This window comes from Oreochromis aureus, linkage group 9 (assembly GCF_013358895.1).
Source record: "Oreochromis aureus strain Israel breed Guangdong linkage group 9, ZZ_aureus, whole genome shotgun sequence".
In the NCBI taxonomy this organism is placed as follows: Eukaryota; Metazoa; Chordata; class Actinopteri; order Cichliformes; family Cichlidae; genus Oreochromis; species Oreochromis aureus.
Window position 1 is genome coordinate 30,191,056 of NC_052950.1, and position 13,513 is coordinate 30,204,568.

The following is a 13,513-nucleotide window of genomic DNA, read 5'->3' on the forward strand; positions in this document are numbered from 1 at the left end:
TATTGTTTACATGAGATGAATTGCAGAGTGGCAGATAGAGACAAAATACTGTTAATCTGACTCTGCAGGTTTTACACGCTTACATATACAGGCCATTACTGTCCCTGCATTTAGAAAGGCAGAGGCATCACGGTGTAATTATTTTACATGTAGTTGTTTTTTTTCCTGTGTAATGTTCAACATTGCTATCAATACATTTTTAAAAAAAAAACCCTCTACAAAATGGGTTCAAAAACATAAACAACTGTGGGATACTGTTTGTCCGTGATTTGAACAGCCCAGCGCTGCTCCCGATGCAGGGAAAACTAATTCTGCAGGGAGACCTACCTCAGCACTTGTGCAGGTGAAACCAAAGGGAAGATATGCTTCACCATATTTTCTAGTCTTTGGCTTAGAATGAAGTTGGTTTGGAAACATATTCAGCAATTCTTCATCTCCTGCTTTGCGTTTGTGTGGGCGCCCCCTGCTAGCATTGTCCAAGCATTTTTTCCCTTTTCATGCCGCGCCCCCCCTGCAATAGCTCTGCGCCCCCCCTAGGGGGCGGGCCCCACACTTTGGGAACCACTGGGCTACAGAGTGAATTTGCTTGAAAGAAACCACTGGACACTGTGCCAGCATCGTAAGTTTGGAGTTATGACAGTCAAAAAGGTGATGCAAATGATGCTGAGCATCCAATGCCCAATGAATTGTTGGAAAAAGTAATGCTCTGATAAATTTTATCCATCCATCCATCCATCTTCATCCGCTTTATCCAAGGCCGGGTCGCGGGGGCAGCAGCCCAAGCAGAGAAGCCCAGACCTCCCTCTCCCCAGCCACCTCCTCCAGCTCATCCGGGGGAACACCAAGGCGTTCCCAGGCCAGCCGAGAGATATAATCTCTCCAGCGTGTCCTGGGTCTGGCCCGGGGCCTCCTCCCGGTGGGACATGCCTGTGCGTGCACGCGCGGGGGTCGGGGGGCGCGAACATTTTTCTTGTTAAACAAGGGGGGCCCAGCAAAAAAAGTTTGGGAACCACTGCTGTAGCCAGATCTTGATGCTGTTGTAGGAATGTTTAGCTTATTTTAGAGTTTAGAAATGTGTTAAGATAGAATGTAGAATTATGGTAGAGACACTGACACTGCCCTGGATATAAATAAAGGCCTGACTGTGTCATGAACTTAGGAGTAGATCTTAGGAGACCCTCCCCAGTTGAACTGTGAGAGTAAGATAAAGAGGAGTTTATCCTGAGTGGAAATTCCCCAGAGGATACCTGTGTGGGGGTCTCTACATTTAACTTGGTAACTGTGGTCTGGAGGGGAGATGGTATTTATGGCCCCTTGGGAGAGACACACACCCACAGTGTTTTAACTGATACACTCACACATTCACATGCACACTCACTCACGTGCACTCACACATACACACAGGTACGCACATACATCCACTCTCGCGCACACACAGGCACTCACGTGCTCGTGCACATAGACACAGACACAGAGTTTCCAGCACACTGTGGGGGATTTATGATGGGGTCGCTCCTATAAAGCTGGGTGGAACTAACAAAGGGGTGAAGATTGTTGCAGAGGGACACCGGCCTCGTCTTCCCTTCTAGAAGTGCATGCTTAAATGAAGATGAATAAAGATGAATAAAGATTTTGTAAGAATAACTACTGAAGTTCCGGTGCCGTTTCTGGATCCCTCGACGAATCAAAGAACCGGGGTAAAACTGATTTCGCAACACTGTTTAGATTTTTCTGCGACTTTGACTCATTGGTTAAGTGTGACGATATCATCTAAAGGCATAAAATGAGAGTGATACAGAGAAACAAAGTGTATAACATGATATGTTGCAGCTATGGGATAATTCTGTTCAACATTCAGCTACCATCTTAATTCTGTCTTGTATGATTAAACATTGTTAAATTTCAATACAACCCAGTTTTATTCATATAATATCAAATCACAGCAGCAGTGACCTCAAAGTGCTTTAAATTGTGAAGTAAAAATACAATAATACAGATAATGTCACAGTACTGGGTCATGTTACCCGGTGTTTGAGTTTTAATGAATCTTTTTGTATTCATTTGTGTTCTAGTTTCAGTTTTAGCTCATCTAGTTAATTTGTAGGTTGCTGTTTAGTCCTTTGTTTCTTAGTTCCTTTTGTCATCTCCCCCTGTACTAAGTCTCCCTGGTTCGTGCGTTTACCTGTCATGTTTCATGTCTGTGTGGTTCTTGTTGTCAAGTTTGTGTCATGTCTATGTCTCCAGGTTTCCTGTTTTATTTTGAAAGAGTCTGTTGTTCTTTATTCATTGTATTTAGTTTCACTTGCCCTGTCCTGTCAATAGGTTCATGTGTGTCAGCTGTATTTAGTCTCTGGCTGTGTCCCAATCCAGCGACCGCACGCTTCGGAGTACGAGAAGTGCGGAAGTGAGAGGCTTGTGAAATGGGACGGTTTTAAGTCATACAGAATAGATATCAGAGCCTTAAACAGGCTGACTTCTGCTAAATGGGTCAAACTGGGCAGAAAGTATACAAACACATAACATCCTTATAGAATATGATGTAACACTATAGATCAACTTACCTCAAAATATATAAAGCATATAAACAATTACAGCAATATGATGCAACAAACACAGCAGTACTACTAATCCAAAATACTCAAAGCAAACACCAGCTTATTTAAGGACACTGACCTTTTAGCTTTCAAATAATTTTCCAAAAACTGAAAATCCAGAAACTTTATATATCCTTTATTTATCCAGTTCACAAACAATCTTGTTCACATTAGAAATTTATTTTTTAAGAGTAATCTGGCCAAGAGGACAGCAGACAGCGCAACAAATATATCAATTGTACCTACATTATAACCAGAGTTATAAAGATACTTGAACAACAGGTAATTATTGTATATATAAAACCTCTTTGTAAACCATGTTTACCGAAGTCTATTCACCAACATACATAAAGATATTACACATATTACACACAGAAACATTGGAAATCAGTTTTGGCAGGCGAACACTTTTTTTTAGCTCAACGCCGGCAATAATTCAATTATACGTGTAATTAGCTAAGTAATTCCTAAATGCGTGTAGATTAAAGGAAATTATTTTACCTGGATATGATTGTCTCTGATGAGCCTAAGGTACAAAACATCAGTGTTGGGCAAGTTACTTTGAAAAAGTAATTCAATTATAGTTACTAGTTACTTCTTCAAAAAGTAACTGAGTTAGTAACTGAGTTACAATATTCTAAAAGTAATTAATTACTTGGAAAAGTAACTATTGCGTTACTTTAAAAAAAACAAAGAACGTTTGACCCTCTGGGGTCCAGGGTATAATTAGACATTTTTTTACCACTCTTGATTTTCCCTCCACATTTTACCTTTAAAAACTATTTATTTGCCTTGTTTGGTATCATTCTTTTCAGCACAACCTCACGTGTCTGAATTTACAGTCATGTTTTCATTTTGACATACTGTATTAACAGAATTGATCTAAAATCAGACAAAAAACATAAAATCAGAGTAGAAAAAGTTATATTTTTACTGTAGCAACCATAAACATGTTTAATGAATCATATTTCATAACTTCAAATGCAAATATTAATTGTCAATTTTAAAATCTTATGCACAAGTTTTGCAAACAAAGTTATTTGCATCCATTTACCTTTTACCCTTTTTTTAAAATAACCATTTCAAACTATTTACATAACAATCAGCTGTTCTTCAATAAGATGCCACACAAATTATTTGTGCCACTCCAAAAAAATAATTTCTGTCCACTATAAAGGAGAACATCACAGCCTGATACCTGCAGGTCTGACAGCAGCAGGTGTGTCACTGCTGTTTCTACCTGGAGACAGCAGTCGCCTCATTGTTCTGACACAACACAAAACTATCCACAACACTACACACTAACTACACACTCCAAACACGCTAAACGTCACAAATCTCTCACATCTCAAAACTCGCTCTCTCTCTCTCTCTCGCCGTCACTCCTAAAACTTCCCGTTTTGTTTTGTTTTTTGCTCATAAGCAGAGTGCTTGCTAGCGCTAAAGTGACGAAACTATTGAGGAAAAAACGCCGCGTATATATTGTTTATCATGACTCTGGTTTTACGTGGCCTATCAACACAATTTATAAACTGGTATATATCACCTTGTTGCTTTGTCTTTAAGTGGTCATGTGATTGACTTACCACGACTACTTTATTCTTCCTCAATCAAACAGCAGCACTCATGCGATTGTTTTGCCCCCTGAGCTCCAGGTGTTGTGCTAGACAGTGACCGTGATTGCCGTCCGCGGGAGCGCGCAGCTGCTTAAAGCTGTAGCGTCCAGATTACTTACAGCTACTTCCTGCAGCTGATATAAGATGCGGTAAGCTGAACACAGCTTCAACCGTCTGTTTGCTGAAAAATAGTAACGGACCGCGTTTCCTTGTTAGTAACTGTAACGCCGTTGTAACGATAGGAATAGTAATTAGTTAGATTACTCGTTACTGAAAAAAGTAACGCCATTAGTAACGCCGTTACTTGTAACGCCGTTATTCCCATCACTGCAAAACATGCGGGCGACGATGATAAGGTTTGTCTAGCTCCTCGAGAATTACAATTGTCCAAACGACGGAGTAACATTTCTGGGTCCATTTTAAAGTTTTCGCGCTGTGGCGCTAGCGACCGGAAAAACACGAGGAGTTGAAGGCTAGGAGGCTGTCCACAGCCCATCTGTTATGTTGGATACTCATTGTTTGTTCAATAAAGTTTCTATGGAGAAAAAAACGGGGCTGTCCACAGCCGCTCACTTCCTGACTACCCGTCCGTCTAAGGACACTACCTTGTGACGTAGGTAGGTAGTGTCCTTATCAGCATCCTTCCCCTGAATTCGGACACAGCATCTGTGTTTCATTCAGTATGTGTCGCATTTTCTGTGTTACCTTTCCTGCCCCTTGTCACAGTTTCCCAGTCAAGTCATAGTAAGTCATAGTATAAGGTCACAGTGAGAGTCATAGTTTCCCATTTTCTGCTAAGGGTCAGGGAGGGGCAACCATCTGTAGGGACCTTATGGGGCTGAGGCAGGGGTCTGCAACCTTTAACACCCAAAGAGCCACTTGGACCCGGTTTCCACGCAAAAGAAAACACTGGGAGCCGCAAATACTTTTTGAAATCTAAAATGAAGATAACACTGTATATATTGTTTTTTGTGCTTTGTGCTTTGTGTGAACAACTAAAGTAAGTAAGTAAAGTTTATGTATTAAGCGCTTTTCACAGACAGGCAGTCACAAAGCGCTGTACACAAATATTAAAATAAACAATACAATCAATAGACATTATACACAATGTAAAAGATCAAATGTAAATAATGTAAAGAATATGAAATACGTAGATCAACAAAAGGCTTGTTTGAACAGAAACGTTTTTAACTGCTTTTTAAAAGAATCTACAGAGCAACTAAGGTGTGTTACATGAAGTGCTACAGAGAAAATTACATTTTATTTATGTAATTAACACATTTTGAACTCTTAAAGAAATATAATAAAAGGAAAGACACCCAGCTGAACTAAAATGATCCATGTAGCAAACAGAAACTGTTGTGAGCCGCCACCCTTATATCGCCTTTGGACTTTTGGAGCCTTGACCTGACTTTTAAAAAGTAATTGGGAAAAAAAGCACTATGCTGCTAAAAAAAGAAAAAGATATTTGCAAAATTCTGCCTAAATATGTATTTTACCTTGTTAATGTGTGTGGTGGGGCGTGGTCTGCAGTGCCGCTGCAGGGGAGTCGGACGCACCTGAGCGGCACCCGCAATCACACCTCGCCACCTTAAAGTCTGTGCTCTCTCTGGTGTTGTGTTGTCGGGCTGTGAGCTGAAAAGCTACAGCCGGCTGTATGCGTACAGCATCCGTGTGTGAAAAGTGGTCAATAAATAGATGCTGAAAAGCGTGTTCATGCAAACATCGTCGGGTCTGCCGTGATGTGTTTACAATGAGACTTCTGGTCCCAAACCTCTGCGCACAGCGTCTGCAAATCGGGCTTTCATCTTTACGCAGGACTGTAAGCTGTCCTGAAGACAGTACAACAAACATACCGTGAAAGTGATCCAGAGAAAAAAACAAATGATTGAATGGAAAGTGATGTTTAAACACACAGTAAGTGAAAAAAGTGCATCATGGGAAGCCTCTAACAGCCTAGACTCTGAATAGTCATGTTTATTGATATAATAACCATTGCTAGCAAATGAAGCTTTTTCTCATTTTCATCCTCTGGAAAAGAAATCGACATGCTTTACCGGAAAAAAAACAACCTTTTAACTAGGGATGGGTACCGGTAATGGCACCGGTTCTGACATAAGTGGTAGTAACCAATGTTCCCTCTAAGCTGCGCACGTGCGCAATTGCGCACTGCTGGCATGGACTCTGCGCACAGAAAATCTGCGTTGCACAAAAAAAAAAAAAAAATCTAACCTGAATTGAAATCAGAATTAATACTTTAACAATTCTGTTTTGCAGTGTTAGTCAGTAAGTGACTGGCTGCTCCTGTATGGGATTAGAACGATGCCACCTTATCCCATAGTCCAGCCAATAATGCGTTTCACATTCGTACAGTGGGGCAAAAAAGTATTTAGTCAGCCACCGATTGTGCAAGTTCCCCCACTTAAAATGATGACAGAGGTCAGTAATTTGCACCAGAGGTACACTTCAACTGTGAGAGACAGAATGTGAAAAAAAAATCCATGAATTCACATGGTAGGATCTGTAAAGAATTTATCCGTAAATCAGGGTGGCAAATAAGTATTTGGTCACCTCAAACATGGAAAATCTCTGGCTCTCACAGACCTGTAACGTCTTCTGTAAGACGCTTTTCTGTCCCCCACTCGTTACCTGTATGAATGGCACCTGTTTGAACTCATCATCTGTATAAAAGACACCTGTCCACAGCCTCAAACAGTCAGACTCCAAACTCCGCCATGGCCAAAACCAAAGAGCTCTCGAAGGACACCAGGAAAAGTATTGTAGACCTGCACCAGGCTGGGAAGAGTGAATCTACAATAGGCAAGCAGCTTGGTGTGAAAAAATCAACTGTGGGAGCAATCATCAGAAAATGGAAGACATACAAGACCACTGATAATCTCCCACGATCTGGGGCTCCACGCAAGATCTCATCCCGTGGGGTCAAAATGATCATGAGAACGGTGAGCAAAGATCCCAGAACCACACGGGGGGACCTGGTGAATGACCTGCAGAGAGCTGGGACCAAAGTAACAAAGGTCACCATCAGTAACACACTAAAACGGCAGGGAATCAAATCCCGCAGTGCCAGACGTGTTCGCTGCTGAAGCCAGTGCATGTCCAGGCCCGTCTGAAGTTTGCCAGAGAGCACATGGATGATACAGCAGAGGATTGGGAGAATGTCATGTGGTCAGATGAAACCAAAGTAGAACTTTTGGTATAAACTCAACTCGTCGTGTTTGGAGGACGAAGAATACTGAGTTGCATCCCAAGAACACCATACCTACTGTGAAGCATGGGGGTGGAAACATCATGCTATGGGGCTGTTTTTCTGCCAAGGGGACAGGACGACTGATCCGTGTTAAGGACAGAATGAATGGGGCCATGTATCGTGAGATTTTGAGCCAAAACCTCCTTCCATCAGTGAGAACTTTGAAGATGAAACGGCTGGGTCTTCCAACATGACAATGATCCAAAACACACCGCCCGGGCAACAAAGGAGTGGCTCCGTAAGAAGCATTTGAAAGTCCTGGAGTGGCCTAGCCAGTCTCCAGACCTCAACCCCATAGAAAATCTGTGGCGGGAGTTGAAAGTCCGTGTTGCTCGGCGACAGCCCCAAAACATCACTGCTCTCGAGAAGATTTGCATGGAGGAATGGGCCAAAATACCAGCTACTGTGTGTGCAAACCTGGTAAAGACCTATAGTAAACGTTTGACCTCTGTTATTGCCAACAAAGGTTATGTTACAAAGTATTGAGTTGTATTTTTGTTATTGACCAAATACTTATTTGCCACCCTGATTTACGAATAAATTCTTTACAAATCCTACCATGTGTATTCATGGATTTTTTTTTCACATTCTGTCTCTCACAGTTGACGTGTACCTCTGGTGCAAATTACTGACCTCTGTCATCATTTTAAGTGGGGGAACTTGCACAATCGGTGGCTGACTAAATACTTTTTTGCCCCACTGTATATACGCAGCCAATCAACGTCGTTGACAGGCTATGACAGCGTCCTTATGTGCCGACACCGGTGTTTTAGCTAGCAAAGCGGCGTGGCTGATGTAGAGTGAAGCCACGTTAATGACAACGTGTACAACCACTGGAGATGTGAGCAGGACAGACGGAACAATTGAGGGGAAAAGTGTGGACTTTATACCAGTTTTTAAATTGTGTTGATAGGCCACGTAAAACCAGAGTTGTGATTAAAAAAAAATATGCAATGTTTGGTTTTCTTCCTGAATACTGTCGTTGTTTATATTTACTGCGGGACGAAATGGTAAAAACTGCGTTTTATAAGAAAAAAGGCTCGAAAGCACTCTCCGCCTGTGAGCAAAAACAATCCCCCCCCTTCCAATCCCCTTTTTGAAGAAGTAACTATATAATTAATTGCCCAACATTGGTCATTATATACTGTATTTTGCAGACAGAGAGTTACAGGACTCTCTCCCAGACCACAGACTCATAATACAAGTCAGAGCTTTTTTTAAAAAGAAAGAAAGTTGTGTATTCAAAATTGAAGTTCAAGTTATTTTTACTTCCAATAGTGTTAACATACTACACAGGTCAATGACTAGATTTTTTTTTACATTTTCATTGTAAATGGCTAAAAAAGTTAATTAAAAGTAGTCTAACATAAATGTAACTGCTGTAATTTGATTTGATTTTAATAAACCATGTAACTTGGATGGATTAGATGCTGGCGTGACCACAGTGCACACGTCTGATGTCACTCACAGTGGTCCAAGGGATCGCTCAGGGAGTTTGTGTGTTCGCTCAGACACATGAAAAATTAGAGGGAACATTGGTAGTAACCAGACCGAAAAGCAGCGCACATTTCGGTGCTTTCTTTCGGTGCTTTTTTTCGGTGCTTTTTTTTCCTGAGACGTCATACACTTTGGATTCTAGCCAATCATTTTCCCTTTCCGAGGATAGTAGGCGGGCCCAGGTGCGTACGTTCTTTTAGAGCAGAGCTACAGATTAAAAATGCCCAAGGCGAAGCGGTCAAAAGTCTGGCTGTACTTCAAAGCAAAAGATGCAAACTTAGCAGCCTGCAACAAGTGCTTTAAGGTGATACTGTGATACTGTGCAAAGGAGGTAACTCCTCGAATCTGATGAAACACCTGGCGACGTATAGCATTTTTTTAAAAGCCGAGAAATGCGCCGTATTTGATAGCTTGCTGCGAGACCTCACACTGATCTACTGCGGGTGTGGTGCCTGTTATCGGACCTGGAGTTAGCAACATCCCCCAAGAACCCGAAGAGGAGAGTCCTGGCCCCTAGCCCTGCCAGTGTAGCAGAAATGATGAGGATGATGATGGCAGCAGCAGCCGTTCTTCTCTGTGTGAGAAACTTAATGTTGTTCATGTGTAATTTACGTTGAGTACGCTAACCACGTTATTACATTAATGCATGTAAGGTGAACTAGCAAACACCGTCGTAGTTACATGCGGCTGTCTTCTTGGACAAAGTTTGTGTTTTTTCCATTGTTTAAGCACTGCTTCCAGCCAAGAGTGATGCCATAAATCCCCTATAGCTGAAGAAAAGGCTAACATTGTTAACTTTTTACAAAAAAAAAAACAGCTGAACATGAGAGGTTTTTGGACCAATTTTGTGTTCTCCATTCTTTAAGCACTGGTTCAAGCACCGTTTAAGCACCGGCACCGTTTCAAAAGTACCGGTTTGGTACTGGTATCGGATAAAACCTAAACGATACCCATCCCTACTTTTAACAGAGACCTCTGTTAAAATGTATTTATGGAAACTTTCTCAGTAATCCAGGTAACAAACACAAAGCAAACGATCACATACTCTCTATTATAAAAATAATAGAAATACATATAAAGAGAGAGTGTTGAGAATATGTGAGTCACAACCTCAGAAAAATATGTTCATACACTGTTTTTATCAGAGACATTAGAAGACAGAAACATGGCACTCAGCCTGCCTTTATCTTCATCTATGGAAGAATGAAAAAGCTGTTTAAAACTTAATTTTGCACCCAAGATTGATTTGTTTCAATGTAGTTTTTCACCTTACAGTGACCTTGATTTTCTGTCAAAGTGTAAATTGTTTACAGAGTGAGGCACAAAAAAGGCTCGCTCACTGTCACACAGGCTACGTTCACGAAAGCGCATCAAATCCGATTTTTCCTCCCCTATGCGACCCATATCCGATCATGGTATGACAGTATGAACGGCACAAATCCGATATTTTCAAATCCGATCTGGGTCACTTTCGTATGTGGTACTGAATCCGATACGTATCCGATGTTTTAGAAAGCGACTGCTGTGTGAACGGTCAAGTCGCATTAAATCCGTCTTTTACGTCACTGACACAAGACAGACGCCAATTATCAGCGCCGGAGAAGCGCCCGATAGGACATCGCGAACGATTTCCTACCATCCGGTGAAACTGTTAGGAAGACCACGTTGGAGAAATGTGAACATTTTATTTGTACTGTATTTTCTGCAGATTCTGACAGAAATCTGCAACTATCCTTTGAAGCACCGCTCCTCTAAAAAAAGCAAAAAGGATAATTATTAGGTTATCTACATTATTATGTAAATAACAAAATAACTTAAATCAAAAATCTGGAAACATAAAGTCCGAAGTCTTTATATTAAGGGCAATCAGTCAAACAATATTGTTTGGTCTGGGTCTAAACAGAGTGAGTTGTGTGTGACTTCTTCTTTTGCGCATGCAGGCCGCTTTGAGCGTTCACACTGGAGAGCGTTTGATGTCGCATTTTATGTGTAGTGTGAACAAGCAGACAAAAAAATCGGATTTGATCAAAAAATCGGAATTGAGCATTAAGACCTGCAGTGTGAACGTAGCCATAATTTCATGTAACATTTGTTTTGTTTTGTGATGTAAGGAGTTTCATCACATTTTAAACCTGGAGTTAACTTTCCTTCTAATCAGACTTTCTCAAGTCAGATAAATCAGTTTTTAACCTCCTACCTCTCAGATTCAGCTCGTCCTGGAAAGGGACGACCATGCTGCGTTGGCGTCACCACCTCTGATATGAGTGCTGCTGTGGTGGGGGAGACATATCGTGAGCAGGCTGCAAGACCACCCTGTGTGAAGGATATAATGTAAGTCAGCACATGTTGTCCTACATACAAACTAACACATGCAATCATCATAATCTTCTTTTTTTCATTTACAGTTTCAACACAAAAACAGGAACGCTTTCTGCTGATCCAAAAGCTCAGTGGTTCAAGGATCGTAAGTTACACAGATACACACACATATTAAAAGTATTTTTTGCACGGATGAACTGAAGCTCCTCTTCGTCTCTCTTTCCTCTACAGTCACTGCCAAAATGACGAATGTGTCTCCCACAAAGGCTCCAGTCCGTGATGAAACATTGTACCCCTTCTGCGTTATCAGGATCTGCCCGTAGTCACTTATACTTGTCGTATTGCTTCCTTGTGATTTTTTTAATATTTGTACTTTAAATTTTTAAGGTTACTTCACTCTGTTCTTACTAACTGTGTTGTATTTTATTCTTGATGTCGGATTTGAGTCATGACTTGATTTTAAAGTGATGCTTAATGCTGAAATTTAGATGGACCAATTGAGTTCTTCTTATTATGTTAATCTTGGAATTGTCTTTTATTCTTTTTTTCTGCTTATATGACTCCTGCTACGTCCACGAGATGGAAGTGTAGAGGAGGGTGTGAGGAGGAATAAAGCTGGGAGAGAAAGAAAGAAGTAAAGCAGAGCAGAAATGGTTAAATTGTAAACGTTATTCTTAACAGAAAGAGACAACAATGCTGCTAGATCAATATCAAAAGAAAAAGAAAACACAACACAAATTCACCCGTCTAAAGAGAGGGAAAACACAAGCAACAACTAAAATGCATTTCAGTGGCCCACAAGCTCACTACTCACTAGTTCCAGGCAAAACAAATCCACACTGTCATGGTCCTGGGTCGAGCGACCCAGTGTTTGAGTTTTATGTATCTTTTGTATTCATTTGTGCCTTAGCTTAGTTCACCTAGTTTATTTCTAGATTGCAGTTTAGTCTTGTTCCTTAGTTGTTTATGTCATCTCCCCCTGTACTAAGTCTCCCTGGTTCATGCATCATGTCTGCGTGGTTATGTTTACTTCATGTCATGTCTAATCTCATGTTTCCTGTTTTCCTTTGAAAGTCTGTATTCAATGTCAGTGTATTTAGTTTCACCTCTCCTGTCCTGTCGCTAGGTTCATGTGTGTCAGCTGTGCTCCCATGTGTGGCCACTTCCCCTGATCATCCCTCATGTGTATTTAGTCTCTGTGTTTCATGCAGTCTGTGTCGCGTCGTCTGTGTTCCCACCCTCCATGTTGTCACAGCCAGTCTTTGTATTCATAGTTATGGTTTCCTGTGTCTTCATAGTTTATCCTAGTATCACTTTCCCAGTTTAGTTATAGTTTAGTTTTGTCACTGCGCTTCTGCCTTGTTTGCACTCCTTGTCACCAGCCACAATAAAGGCTCGCTTTTCGTTCGAACTCAGTTTCGTGTCCTCGCCTGTGTCCGCACCTGAGTCCTCCACACACTCTCCACACGGTCTGCCCCAGCAGTCCGTGACACACACTGCTCCCACAACACAACTCCAGAACACACTGCCAGGCTTTCCTTTTTACACACTAGAGGACAGCAGGAGCAGAACAGACACACAGCAAATACCAACAACAACCCTGCAAATGGACCTATTTTGAGGGGATAGCAGCCCTGATACTTTCTGAACTCAAATGTTCATAATTCAATGAATCAATAGATTTTACGTATCGGTATCGGTCCGATACTGACGTAAATTACTGGATCGGATATCGGAGGGAAATAAAAAATGTAATCCAATCCATTAAATATCAAAAAAGCACCTCAAAAAACTTGCGACACAGCGTAACTCAGCTCATAACCATAGCACGTCGGAGCAGTGTGCTCACGTGATAGAGCGGCTGTGTGTATTTGTGGCCTCGCTAGCAATCTGGCATTTCATCTCTGAGGAAGTTATCTCACAGAGAAGTAAAGCAAGTGTGTAAGTTCATCTCTGAATGTTTGTAAAGCATTCCTGCATTAAGCTTAACAACCGATATATGGAGCGACTGCCTCTTCTCTCCCCCTCCCTCTCCTGCTGCTACTTCAACCATGAAACTGATCAATGATCAGCTGATCGGCTTTTCTGTCGCGAGTCCGTCTCTCTTGTTTGTTTATTGCCCACTTCGCGCCAAAAAGAGGAAACCAGCGGCTGAACAACAGCAGCACATTTAAGCTTGATAAGCTGTTGTTAGAATTTATTTAATATTACTTTCTACA

The 13,513-nt window shown here is 41.4% G+C and overlaps 1 long non-coding RNA gene across 1 annotated transcript; it reads left to right on the forward strand.

Annotated features, from left to right (window-relative positions):
* The first annotated feature begins 1,515 nt into the window (after positions 1-1,515).
* On the forward strand, positions 1,516-12,710 carry LOC120441931. Its single transcript, XR_005614392.1, has 4 exons — positions 1,516-1,697; positions 11,180-11,306; positions 11,381-11,439; positions 11,526-12,710. It is a non-coding gene; the product is annotated as an uncharacterized LOC120441931 (long non-coding RNA).
* The last annotated feature ends 803 nt before the right edge of the window (positions 12,711-13,513 follow it).